The sequence below is a fragment of the Chlorocebus sabaeus genome, chromosome 25 (assembly GCF_047675955.1).
Source record: "Chlorocebus sabaeus isolate Y175 chromosome 25, mChlSab1.0.hap1, whole genome shotgun sequence".
Taxonomy (NCBI): Eukaryota; Metazoa; Chordata; class Mammalia; order Primates; family Cercopithecidae; genus Chlorocebus; species Chlorocebus sabaeus.
The window spans coordinates 84,537,346-84,550,721 of NC_132928.1; the positions used below are offsets into that span (position 1 = coordinate 84,537,346).

At 41.3% G+C, this 13,376-nt stretch overlaps 1 protein-coding gene across 4 annotated transcripts in view; it reads left to right on the forward strand.

Annotated features, from left to right (window-relative positions):
• The window catches only part of CNST (consortin, connexin sorting protein), a 116,025-nt gene that overhangs the window by 14,161 nt on the left and 88,488 nt on the right, over positions 1-13,376 (forward strand). Inside the window, exon 1 of one of the 4 annotated variants that reach the window (XM_073011915.1) lies at positions 56-189. The exons of the other annotated variants lie outside the window; for them this stretch is intronic. The gene's annotated coding sequence lies outside the window, so the exon portion shown is untranslated. Of the gene's footprint in view, positions 1-55; positions 190-13,376 lie in introns of those variants that run through there. 4 annotated transcript variants of the gene reach the window in all.

A 13,376-nucleotide genomic window follows, 5' to 3' on the forward strand; every position in this document is an offset into this window, starting at 1 on the left:
ATCGTGATTCACTTTCATTTCCTCTATGTCTTCCTTCACAGAAGGCTGGCCAGCTAACATGGCATGGCATAGTAGTGTGTCCTCTGCTGATAGACTCCCTCTAGGGAGAAAGAAGGTGGCCGAGCCAGCAAAGCTTAGGCATTACCAAATTTGCCAATAAGAGAAATCATTCTACCTTCCCAGAAGTGGGTGAGTAAAGGAGTGTGGGAAAGTTTCTACACTAACACAGCCTTCAATATTTGTATTAATTTTACTTTTAAACCATATTAGCATATGTCCACTGTTTTTTAAAAAGTCGGTTTCCTGAGTTTAAAAATCTGCAACTTACAACTCAGTAGGTTGTGCATAGACATTTTGCCACAGAAGATATACAAATGGCCAAAAACACGTGAAAAGGTGCCCAGCATCATTAGCCATCAGGGAAATACAAATCAAAACCACAGTGAAATATACCACTTCACACCTGGAGATAGAGAAATCCAAGCCCTCCCTTGTACATCTGATGGAAAGCAGCGTGGCAGTTCGTCGTCAGTGAAACATCATATTAGCATGTGACCCAGCAGTTCCACTCCTAGGTATACACTGAAAAGAATTAAAAACAAGTGTTCACACAAACACGTGCACAGATGTTTAGAACAGCATTATTCACAATAGCCAAAAAGTAGAAACAGCCCAAATGTCCATCAACTGATGAATGGCTAAATAAAAGGTGGCTAAATATAAATAAAATATAAATAAATAAATGACTAAATAAAATATCTGTATATCTGTACAGTGGAAGATTCTTTGGCAATAAAAAGAAAGGAAGTGTCAGTTTATAGTACAACATGGATACACCTTGAAAACATGCTGAGTGAAAGAAGCTAATCGCAATAGACTGCATATTGTATAATTCTATTTATGTGAAATGTCCAGAATATGTAAATCTATAGAGACAGAAAGTACATTAGTGGTTTGAGTGGTTGCCTAGGGCTGTGGTGGGGGTACAGGAGAATAGGAAGTCTCTGCTAGTGGGTATAGGGGGCAGGGAGGATCTTTTGGGGGTGATAAGATGTTCTAGAATTGATTGTACAATTTTGTGAATGTGCAAAAAGCTATTGAATTGTACATTTTAAATAGGTGAATTGTATGGCATATGAATTATATCTCAATAAAGCTGTCATGAAACGCAGCTAGAAAAAATACAAGTTTGTCATAGAAAATATGTAAAATACAGAGAAGTGGGAAAGGAAAAAAGTAATTAGCATTTTAAAAAATTCTCTATTTTTATTTCAATGATAAAAAAATAATATAAGCTTATTCAAGAACAATACTGACACTTTAAAACAACATTCTCATACGAGATTTCAGAGCTTGCTGGGCGCGATGGCTCACGCCTGTAATGCCTGTAATCCCAGCACTTTGGGAGGCCAAGGCGAGCGGATCACTTGAGGTTAGGAATTCGAGACCATCTTGGCCAACATGGTGAAACCCTGTCTCTACTAAAAATGCAAAACTTAGCCAGGCATGGTGACAGGCACTTGTAATCCCAGATACTCAGGAGGCTGAGGCAGGAGAATTGTTTGAACCCGGGAGGTAGAACTTGCAGTGAGCCGAGATGGCACCATTGCACTCCAGCCTGGGCAACAAGAGCGAGACTCCATCTCAAAAAAAGAGATTTCAGTGCTCAGGGTTGTATTTCTGTTTACAACTGTGGGGGGTAAAATTAATAAATTTTGCCTTTGGGACAACATCACATCATGTTTTAGAAACAAAGATTTCTCTGTAGTCGATGGTGGGAGAGTTGGATCCTCATGTGCGTATGATAAATAAGAGTGTGAACTTGAAAGAACTGGTGCCGTCACAGTTTATACCGTATTCCATCAGTGAACAAAACTTTAATTTTTACAGAGCAGCATTCTGTTAAATGACTATTATTTTAACTTTATTAATGTTTTTTGCATGTACTAATTTGTAAATTTGTTTTGGCTTAATTGTGTTAGAGTTAGAAGCACATAAAAATTATGTTTTTACATCTTTTTTTTTTGAGATGGAGCCTCACTCTATCACCCAGGCTGGAGTGCAGTGATGTGATCTCGGCTCACTGCAATCTCTGCCTCCCAGGTTCAAGTGATTTCTCTTGCCTCAGCCCGTTTAGTAGCTGGAACTGCAGGCATGCACCACCACGCCCGGCTAATTTTTTTATTTTTATAGAGACAGGATTTTTCCATGTTGACCGGGTTGGTCTCTAACTTCTGACCTCAGGTGATCCACCCACCTCAACCTTCCAAAGTGCTGGGAATATAGGCGTGAGCCACTGCACCCAGCCACAAATTATATTTCTTAATTCTTTTTATCCTATTACCCCTTCCCCTGGCTACCATCCCCTACCCTCCACCCACATCCACAGTGAAAGATAAAGGAGATTAATTTTGCCTGTAGGAATCCATGGAAACTTGGCCTTCAAACTTCAGGCAAGCACCAGAGTGGAAATGTTTGGAAGTCTTGTTCTAACATGTTTTTACTTTAAAATGTTTTAAACATTGAATTAGGTTTTTATGTTTTTAGAACCATCTTGCCCTGCCTTTTCTAGCTTTTGATGGAACATTGCCAAATGTTCTGAAGATTACTAAGATGGACAGTTTTCATTTCAGTAAAGAAAAGAACCTGTACTAAAGGAATTATTCAGGTGAAAATGCTTTTGTGATTAAAAATGATCTTCAGAAACTGATACTTCTCATGAAGTAAATTTCAACAGTACAAGCAAACCCTGTTTTCCTGTAGTTGTGACTTTGTTGTTCTCACCTCTCCTCCACACCTTCCCACCACAGAGTCACTCCCTTTACAGCCTCTTCCTACTGGTACCTCCTTATTCCAGTTCTCTTTCTAGACCCTCTGCTGTCCTCTGCGTTTGTTTTTGAACTGAACTTTGGATTAAAGTACTACCTTTTTGTGGCTGTTACTCAAAGTCTGTCTTCACCTTTGCTTGGAATTTGAGGTTACTCTACTGTTGTTCAGACTTTACCTTTCCAGGAACATCCTATTAGTAAAACAATGAGTTTTTAAATTTTCGGTAAAGATGGTCATAATTCTTACAGGAACCAGTTTTATTCCATTTCATTCATAGATTTTCATTTTACCTTTTTAATGGGCATAGAATTATCTTTCATGTTTTTCTGTAGTGGAGAAACCTAGTTGTGAGAAGGTGAACCTTTCAAATAAAATCGTAGTTGAAGAAACAAAAGTGGAAAGACTAGGTTAAAATAAATTTGACCCTGGCCTAATTCCATTTATCTCATATCCGCTTTAGAAAAGAACTAAAACAGGCTGTGCATGGTGGCTGACACCTATCATTTCTTTGTGTTTTTACTAATTCATGCTTCTTGTTTGGACTTTGCTGACTTGTCTCTATATTAACTCTGTCACTGGCAAAAATATCCTCTGTTCTCAAGTTTCCCTCTTCTGTTTCCTACCAGATAATACTTGTGGGTTTTTTTTGTTGTTAAGTACATTTTAAACATCATCTTTAGAGATTTTTTTTCTAAATCTGTTTCCTTGGGTAAGAGGTAGTGTGAGACTTTAGTGTTGTAGTTCAATTGAACAAACATTAATTAAACACCGTTTATATGCCTGGGCTGTGTTTTGGTAAGGATTGTAAAAGAAGTAATGGGTACATTCTCATGCTGCAAACATTCAAGCACTTGAATTCCAGGTGGGAAATAATATATATGCATGAAATAACTTGAGAAAAATTCTGAAGCAATAAATAAGCAAATTCAAGACAGTGTCTAGTAAATACCAAAAAAGTTACAGTGTTTTTAAATAAGCTCTAAAATTATTGTGCTTTAAAAAATGGGTCTCTGAAAATGTTTCAGTATGGATTCTGTATTAGCCATTGCCTTCGGCTGGGCGCGGTGGCTCACGCTTGTAATCCCAGCACTTTGGAAGGCTGAGGCGGGCGGATCACGAGGTCAGGAGATCAAGACCATCCTGGCTAACACGGTGAAACCCCCGTCTCTACTAAACATACAAAAAATTAGCTGGGCATGGTGGCGGGCGCCTGTAGTCCCAGTGGGAGACTGAGGCAGGAGAATTGCTTGAACCCAGGAGGCAGAGGTTGCAGTGAGCCGATATTGTGCCACTGCACTCCAGCCTAGGGACAGAGAGAGACTCCGTTTCAAAAAAAAAACAAAAACTATAGCCTTACAGCCTCAAATTATAATTGGCCTTTTCTAAGGCTAAATAGTATTATTACAATTTCTCTTCTTCCTCCTCCTCCTCCTCCTAACTTATCAAACTCTTCAACCCCTAGCTCAAATTCCATCTTACTTATGGAATCTGCCCTGTGTACCGCAAGCAGCACAGCATCTGGAGCCAGTCTGCCTAGGTTGAATCCTAGTTCTAAGAACTGTTTGACTTTGGATGAGTTGCTTTACCTATTAGTGCCTCAATTTGCTTGTCTATAAAATGGTAGTGCTAATAATAACTACCTCATAGGACTGTTGTGAGGAATTGTTACTATATGTGTGGCAAAGAGTAAGCACTATATAAATGTGTCTTGTTATTCTCATACTCTGTTATTATGGTCACTTCTCACAATACACTTAAACATTTCTATAAAGTGATTTATCTGAGCTTAAATATTTTTTGAAATTATATATTTTGTATATTCTGCTCTATAATAGCTGTTTGTGTTAACATAAAATTAGCATCTCTCTTCCATCCTCACCTTTAAAAGTGAATTGATGTTACCAGAGAATGTGCATTTATCATCCTGTGGTTTTGCAGATCCCTGGTCGGCTTTTTCTCTTTCCTGTTTCTGTTCAGTATTTATTCATTCGCCTTGTTGCCTATTAGGTTCTGCATATGTGCTTTTCACTAGCTTATTATAAGTTCTTCTTCCCAAGGAGCAATTCTGTTTCAGGGATGACAACAAACATGACTATTGAACTCTTAGTGCCATGCATCTTGTTATCACTAGAAAATTCATGATTCACAAATAGCCAATAGCTGGGCTTGGTGGCTCACACCTATAATCCGAACACTTTGAGAGGCCAAAACAGGCGGATCACTTGAGCCCAGGAGTTCAAGACCAGCCCAGGTGACATGGTAAAACCCCATCTCTACTAAAAATGCAAAAATGATGAGTGCCTGTAATTCCAGCTACTTGGGAGACTGAGGCAGGAGAATCACTAGAACCTGGGAGGCAGAGGTTGCAGTGAGCTGAGATTGCCCCTCTGCAGTCCAGCCTGGACGACAGAGTGAGACTCTGTCTCAAATAAATAAAAAAAAATAAAAATCACACAGAGTCCTCAGCAGAGTAAATAAAACAAAATTTCTGGCGATTGACATCTAGAGACTATGTACAAGCATGTTCTTAATGTACCTTCATGGATGACTTTAGCTGTTTCCCATGAATTATCTCATTTTATTCTTACAGCAAAGAAACAAAGGCTCATAAAGTTGAACTAATTTGACTAAGATTACACAGCTGGCAAGTATCAGAAAACTATATTTGCACTGAGAAGGGAATGACTCCAAAATTAGAGCTTCCTTTCTTACTGCTCTGTCTTATCTCTAGTCTTAGTTCTTGTTTGGAAAGGGAACTTCTGGTGCTTACGAATGGTGGGGCTTATCTTCTTGAAAGTGGTAATCAACTGTACTGAATTTCTAAGGTTAAAAAATTAAGACGTACAGGGCCTATTATGGGGAGGGGGTAGGGGGGAGGGATTAGGGATTGCATTGGGAGTTATACCTGATGTAAATGACGAGTTAATGGGTGCAGCACACCAACATGGCACAAGTATACCTATGTAACAAACCTGCACGTTATGCACATGTACCCTAGAACTTAAAGTATTAAAAAAAAAAAATTAATGTGTAACATTACCAGTTTTCTCTTTTATTGATGCTTTCCTTAGATTTTTTTTAAAATAAATAATCTGTGTTACCTTTTTTTGAGAACTGTATGTAGATTTCATTCTGGACATATAAATATTAAGGCTTAGGTAGCATTTAAAGTATTTGTGATCAGAAATTAAATGAATGCATGAAATACTGTACTCTTTTTTGAGTAAATTCTAAAAATAATCCCTAATCATTTCATTACAATCCGTTGTAGATTACTTTGCCACTTACCAATATACTTTTTTTAATATACGTTAAAGACCAGAGAGAAAGGTAGGAACAGTTACGAAGTTGCTCTTCTCTGATTATGAAGACTTATTCAGGAGGACTGGAAGCAGAATTTTCAGACATGTTTCTGTCTTTCTAAATGGATTCTGTTGACTTCCATAGTACTTTGTTCACAGCAGACTTTCAAATGTTTGGTTGGCTTCATGCAAAAAGGAGCTGTCTCTTTACTCCCTTCTGTATTGCTGATGCTAATTGAATTATCTTTTAAAGATTCAGCATATTTTATGGGGATTTAATTTTGAGAACATTGGTGTCTTTGTGAAGGTTTCTTATTTTTCTTTGAGACAAAGTCTCACTCCATTCGTTGCCCAGGCTAGAGTGCAGTACCGTGATCTTAGCTCACTGCAACCTCTGCCCACAGGGTTCAAGCGATTGTCCCGCCTCAGCCTCCTGAGTAGCTGGGATTACAGGTGCGTGCCACCACACCTGGCTAATTTTTGTATTTTCAGTAGAGACGGGGTTTCACCATGTTGGCCAGGCTGGTCTTGAACTCCTGACCTCAAGTGATCCCCCCACCTCGGCCTCCCAAAGTGCTGGGATTACAGGCATGAGCCACCGCGCCCAGCCTGAAGGTTTCTTTTGTAGCATGTAAAAAAGATTTAATTCATCAAAATATCCACTCACATTCTGATACTTCCTAGAGTAATAATCTTCTGTCTTTAGCTGCTATTTCTGTCCTGTATTTTCATTGCAATTGTATGCTTTTCTTCTTGAACCATTCCCATACATGGATATGGTAACAGCCACATTGGGTGAAGCTTCATTAGTGTCTCCACGCTGTATTTTTTCTACCCATCCCAATATATTTTTTTTTTTTTTGTGATGGAGTTTTGCTTTTGTTGCCCAGGCTGGAGTGCAATGGCACAATCTTGGCTCACCGCAACCTCTGTCTCCTGGGTTAAAGCAATTCTCCTGCCTCAGCCTCCTGAGTAGCTGGGATTACAGGCATGTGCCTCCACGCCGGGCTAATTTTGTATTTTTAGTAGAGACGGGGTTTCTCCATGTTGGTCTGGCTGGTCTCAAACTCCTGAGCTCAGGTGATCTGCCCCCCTTGGCCTCCCAAAGTGCTGGGATTCCAGGCGTGAGCCACCGCGCCCGGCCCATCCCAATCTTTTAGAAACGTAGTCTGGGTCCTCCTAAAGCACATGGTTGCTTAAAAACATTCCATTACAGCTGCAAACTCCTAATGTGTTCAAGAGGACATTGCATTTTACGTTTTCAATTTCTTACAAACTTTCACAAAAACAATAGAAGTAAATAGCTGATCAAGTGTTCTTTGTGGCTTTGAAGAGACATTAGCACCTTAGGAGATACCCTTTACCAGCAGCCCATTAATACTTGGTTTATTTTATTTTTATTCATACGTCTGAGCTGGATTCTATAGGGAGAAATGAAAAATGTTTTATAGGCAAAATGTTATGAGATACCTGCTAATATCATAGGCAAAAGTATTTTTGCAATATGTATTATATATCATTAATTTAATGGTATCCAGTAGAATATAATATCCTTTTACTGGAGGGTTTTTAATAGAAGTGTCTTTTCATTACAGTTTAAAAGATGATTATAAAGTTTCATATAAGTCAAGCACGCAGTTGTTAATATCTTATATGTATGTACTCCTTATGTTTAGCAAGATGAAACTTTTCAGACCCACATGCTGAGAGTGACCAGATTTACTGACCCTTCACACAAATCAAACAGCGAAGTTAAACACGACTTTGCTGTTGCTGTTTTTCTTTCCTCTGCCTTCTCCCGCTGTATTCTATCTCTCACCATCTGTTACTGTGAAGGGGTGGCCTGCCCCTCCACACCTGTGGGCGTTTCTCATTAGGTGGAACGAGGGACTTGAGAAAAGAAATGAGACACAGAGACAAAGTATAGAGAAAGAAAAGTGGGCCCAGGGGACCGGTGCTCAGCTTACAGAGGACCAATGCCGGCACCGGTCTCTCTGAGTTCCCTCAGTATTTATTGATAATTATCTTTACCATCTTAAAGATAAGGGAGTGGCAGGACAATAGGATCATTTTAGGGAGAAAATCAGCAGTAAGACATGGATAAAGATCTCTGTGACATGGATGAGTTCAAAGGAAAAGGCTGTGCCTTGATATGCATATACAAACATCTCCATAAACCTCTTAGCAACATTGCGCCAGCCAGCAAGTCCCGCCTTATGCCTTAAGGCAGTTTTCTCCTATATCAGTAAACAGAGCATACAATCGAGTCTGACACCGAGATGTTCCATTGACATTGAGATGTTCCATTGCCCAGGGACGGGCAGGATTTTTAACCAGCAAGCTGCCTTCAGGCACTTGTTTAACAAAGACACATCCTGCACAGCCCAAAATCCATTAAACCTTGAGTCACCAGGGCACATGTCTCTTGCAGGGACAAGGTTGGGGGTAGGGTCACAGATTAACAGCATCTCAAATACAGAACAAAATGGAGTCTCTTATGTCTACTTCTTTCTATATAGACACAGTAAGAGGCTGATCTTTCTTTTCCCCACATACTGACAGTTATAAGCATAGAGGAGCCAGTACCTGGAGGTGGATTCATAACTGTCCTTTACCTTCCACATCTATTCTGTCCTGCAAACCGCAAGCTCCACCTCCATGCTCTTTTTTTTTTTTTTTTTTCTGAGACGGAGTCCCTGTGTCCCAGCCTGGAATGCAGTGGCTTGATCTTGGCTCACTGCAACCTCCTCCTCCCAGGTTTAAGTGATTTTCCTGCCTCAGCCTCCCTAGTAGCTAGAATTACAGGCATGAGCCACTTATGTTTTGTATCCTCCTCCCCTTTACCCACTAGTAATTGGTTCATGGCCCACTAGGGGAAAAAAAGATGGTCTTCACAACAGATAGTCTGAAAAGCGCTGGTCTGAATTCCTGTATTAGGCTCTGGCCCCGCCTCCATTTATCAGGCTCGTCACTCAGTACTTTCCTTCAGCACTCTTATTCCAAAGTCTACTCGCTCATCATTCCGTACTTCCTCACCTTTTTATTTGGTCCTGTTTCTTTCTTCTCTTGAGATTGCCGCTCCATGCACCTCAGGTGTGGGTAGAATGGAGGGAACACACCGTCTCAGAGCTGGGTTACAGTGTTCTCTTTTCCAGGGTTCTCTGCTATAGCAACATTTCCTCCAGATCATGGCTGAAGAGGAACACGGCAGCTCAGCAGAGTGAAGATGCCTGAGGCCAGCACTCATTCACCCTATCCGAGAAACAAGGGACCTGCCGGACCCTATTGTCCGCCCGCCCGTTAGTGTGATGAGCAGCTGTGGATTTCATCTGTGTTTCCTGGGCAGGGGGCATGTAGGTGTGGAAATGGATACTACCAATTGGATTGGCTGATTTAATACCTCATGAATATCAGTACCTTCATGAGTATTTTGTGTCTCCTCTGGTCTCGTGAATATTTGGTGGTTCTAAGTGCTTTCATTCGTTCCTGTGTTTACCACACAGATGCCCTGTTTACTTTCTCTGTGTCTAACTTCTCAAGCTGTTTGCTCTGTACTTATTTTCATCTCTCTTATTTGTATCTTTGATTTTTTGTAATGGAATTGGATATTCTTAAATATTCATGCATTACACCTCTCCACAATAAAAGTAACCTTCATTCCTCTGACTCTCAAAGAAATTGCCTATCACTGATCACATTCTTCTTTGTAGCAAAGTTTTTCTGAGAGAAGAGAAATGTTAGTTAGGGTAGGGTTTATAGACACGTCGTATAATTCATTACCTGCTAGAGTATCAGCTCTTGTATTTTTATTTTCCACTTTTAGAATACGTAGTCCTTAGGGCATGTTGTGTCTCATCTGTCTCTCTCTTGCCCCATTGTATTTAGTATATGGATCTTTGTTGTAGACACTCAAAGTTGATTACCCTGAAGGCTGGTTAGGTTTAGTTAAAGTGCTCAACCTCTGAGGTCAGAGTTCAGTGTCATGTGGAGACTTATTTGCTTTGTTTCACGTCCTCATGGTAACCTTGAATGCTGGCCAAATGGCTCTTGGTTACAAAGAGCGCGGTAAGGCAGAGCATTAGCACTTGTATCGCATGAGCAGTTTGAAACCAGCGTTCCTCTGAATGTGGGGCAGGAGCATCTTGTTCCCATTCAGAGGGCAACGTTATATCATAATTTTTCAAGATAAGAAAAAGTAGACAGTGAGGATGGCAGAAGAAAATATATGTGAATTTGCCTGTAACTATACTTTTTTCTTTTTTTTTTTGAGACGGAGTCTTGCTCTGTCTCCCGAGCTGGAGTGCAGTGGCCGGATCTCAGCTCACTGCAAGCTCCGCCTCCCGGGTTCACGCCATTCTCCTGCCTCAGCCTCCCGAGTAGCTGGGACTACAGGCGCCCGCCACCTCGCCCGGCTAGTTTTTTGTATTTTTTAGTAGAGACGGGGTTTCGCCATGTTCACCAGGATGGTCTCCATCTCCTGACCTCGTGATCCGCCCGTCTCGGCCTCCCAAAGTGCTGGGATTACAGGCTTGAGCCACCGCGCCTGGCCAACTTTTTTCTTCTTTTTAAGAGGCAAGGTGTTGCTCTGTTTCCCAGACTGGAATGAAGGGAGGGTCATAGCTCACTGCTGCCTTGAACTCCTGGCCTCAAGCAGTCCTCCCACTGCAGCTTCCAGAGTAGCTAGGACCGCGGGCACACGCCACCAGAGTAGCTAGGACCACAGGCACACGCCACCATGCTCAGCTAATATTTTAGATTGTCTGTAGAGATGGGGTCTCGCTTTAAGGCCCAGGCTGGTCTTAAATCCCTGGTCTCAAGTGATCCTCGCAGAGTGCTGAGCCACCATGCCCAGCCACATACGTTGGCTTTCTTGTATAGGTATAAGAATTCAGTCATGTATCTATGTTAGAAGAATCTGAAATTGCTAAGAAATAATGTGAAATTTCAAATTAACTTATATAAGTCAACTTTTTTTTTTTTTTTTTGAGCCAGAGTCTTGCTCTGGCGCCCAGGCTGGAGTGCAGTGGCATGATCTCAGCTCACTGCAATCTCCGTCTCCCGGGTTCACACTATTCTCCTGCCTCAGCCTCCTGAGTAGCTGGGACTACAGGTGCCCGCCACCACGCGTGGCTAATTTTTTGTATTTTTAGTAGAGACGGGGTTTCACCATGTTAGCCAGGATGGTCTCGATCTTCTGACCTCGTGATCCACCCGTCTCGGCCTCCCAAAGTGCTGGGATTACAGGCGTGAGCCACCATGCCCAGCCAAGTCAACATTTTAAGAATTAATTTTCTTTAAGTGAAGTAAACCAGAGGCAAGGGTTTTAAAAACTGCTTTCACTTGTCTACATAAAGTGGGAAGAAGAATGGTGGTGCAGTCAAGAATAAAGAAGGAGCACAAATGGAAATTGGTGTTGAGTCTTTCCATTATGATGAAAGAAATTCCAGCATAGGTATCAGTCTTAATGATATTTTGTACTCAAGTAGAAGATTAAGGTGTAGGATTCTTTTAGCTGGATTGTGGATGATTTTCATGATGAGATTGATTTGAAGACAGTGTATGAAACCAAGTCGAATGGAGTGGAATATGTAGTGGAACTCATCTCAGTAGACCTTCCCGGCAGCCCTGCCGTCCTCCACAGTTGCCAGGTCAGTTACTGTTTCAGTTTCCCACACTGACTATTTTAAACCTTCTATATGCTCCCAACTCCTTGCTCCGGACATACCACTCCCTCCCTGCCTCCAGTATGTGGCTCTCCTATGCATCTGTTTCTGCTGTTTTTTCCCCTAGTTTTCTTTTTTAAATCAAGGTGTGATCTCTTGCGTGCCTGGTTGTTTTGGATTCTATACTGAATATTACATATGAAAGGTTGTGGAAATAATTTGAACCTTTGTTGGATTTTTTTGCAGCGAGGATTGACTTTAGTTTCTGGCAGGCAACCAGGTTAGAACAGATCACCTTAAATCAACCAGAGATGAGATGGTGGATTCTTCTGGGTTAGTCCCTGCGAGCACTGATCTGTTCCAGCCTTGCCTTTTCTTCTGGGGAGTATCGCTTGTAGGTCCCACCAGAAGGCCTGTGGTCCCCTCTTCTTGGAAGACCTCGAACTCTGGTTTTTCCTCCAGCTCTGTGAACCTACTCAGCACTCTGCTCAGCTTTTTCGGCTTCCCAGCTGAAGCTTTCTGCCGGCTTTTCTGGTTATCAGCAGGAGTCTGCCCTTGCCAGAAGTACATTCTTTCTTCATGTTTGTTTTTGCATTTGTTTAAAATGACCGGGCCGGGTGCTGGCTCAAGTCTGTAATCCCAGCACTTTGGGAGGCCGAGGCCGGTAGATCACTTGAGGTCAGGAGTTCGAGATAAGCCTGGCCGACGTGGCGAAACCCTACCTCTACTAAAAATACAAAACTTAGCTGGGCATGGTGGTGCGTGCCTGTAATCCCAGCTACTCAGGTGGCTGAAGTGGGAGAATCACTTGAACCGAGAGGCAGAGGTTGCAGTGAGCCAAGATCACACCACTGCATTCCAGCCTGGGCAACAGAGACTCTGTCTCAAAAAAACCCACAAAGAATATATACATATATATGTATACAGCATATGTACATATGGTTTATGAACAGATATACCTACAGTGGGTATACGCATGATCAGTTTCGTTGCCTAGGCTGGGTGTGGCGGCTCACATCTGTAATCGTGGCACTTTGGGAGGCTGAGGTGGCAGGATCACTTGCGGCCAAGAGTTTGAGACCAGAGTGGACAGCATAGTGAGACTCTGTTTCTACAAAAAATTTAAAAATTAGCTGGATGTGATGGCACACACCTGTAGCCCCAGCTATTTGGGAGGCTAAGGTGGAAGAATTGCTCGAGCCCAGGAGTTCAAGGCTGCTGTGAGCTATGACCTTGCCACTGCACTCCAGCCTGGGGGACAAAGTTAGACCATGTATCTGGGGGGGGGAAGTATATGTGTGTGTGTGTGTGTGTGTGTATGTATATGTATATATATTACTGATTATAATAAGCAAAGATATATGGTATATCTTTGATATGTATCTTCATTATATAGTATATATTTGATTTTTATTATATATAAAGCTATATATCTTTGACATATCTGTATATGATACATATATAAGCTCTATCGTATGTATCTCGTCTATATCAACCATATATGAGATATATAAAGATATATAGATATATAAATGATATATCAAATATATAACATATCTTTTATCTGTATCTATGTATGATA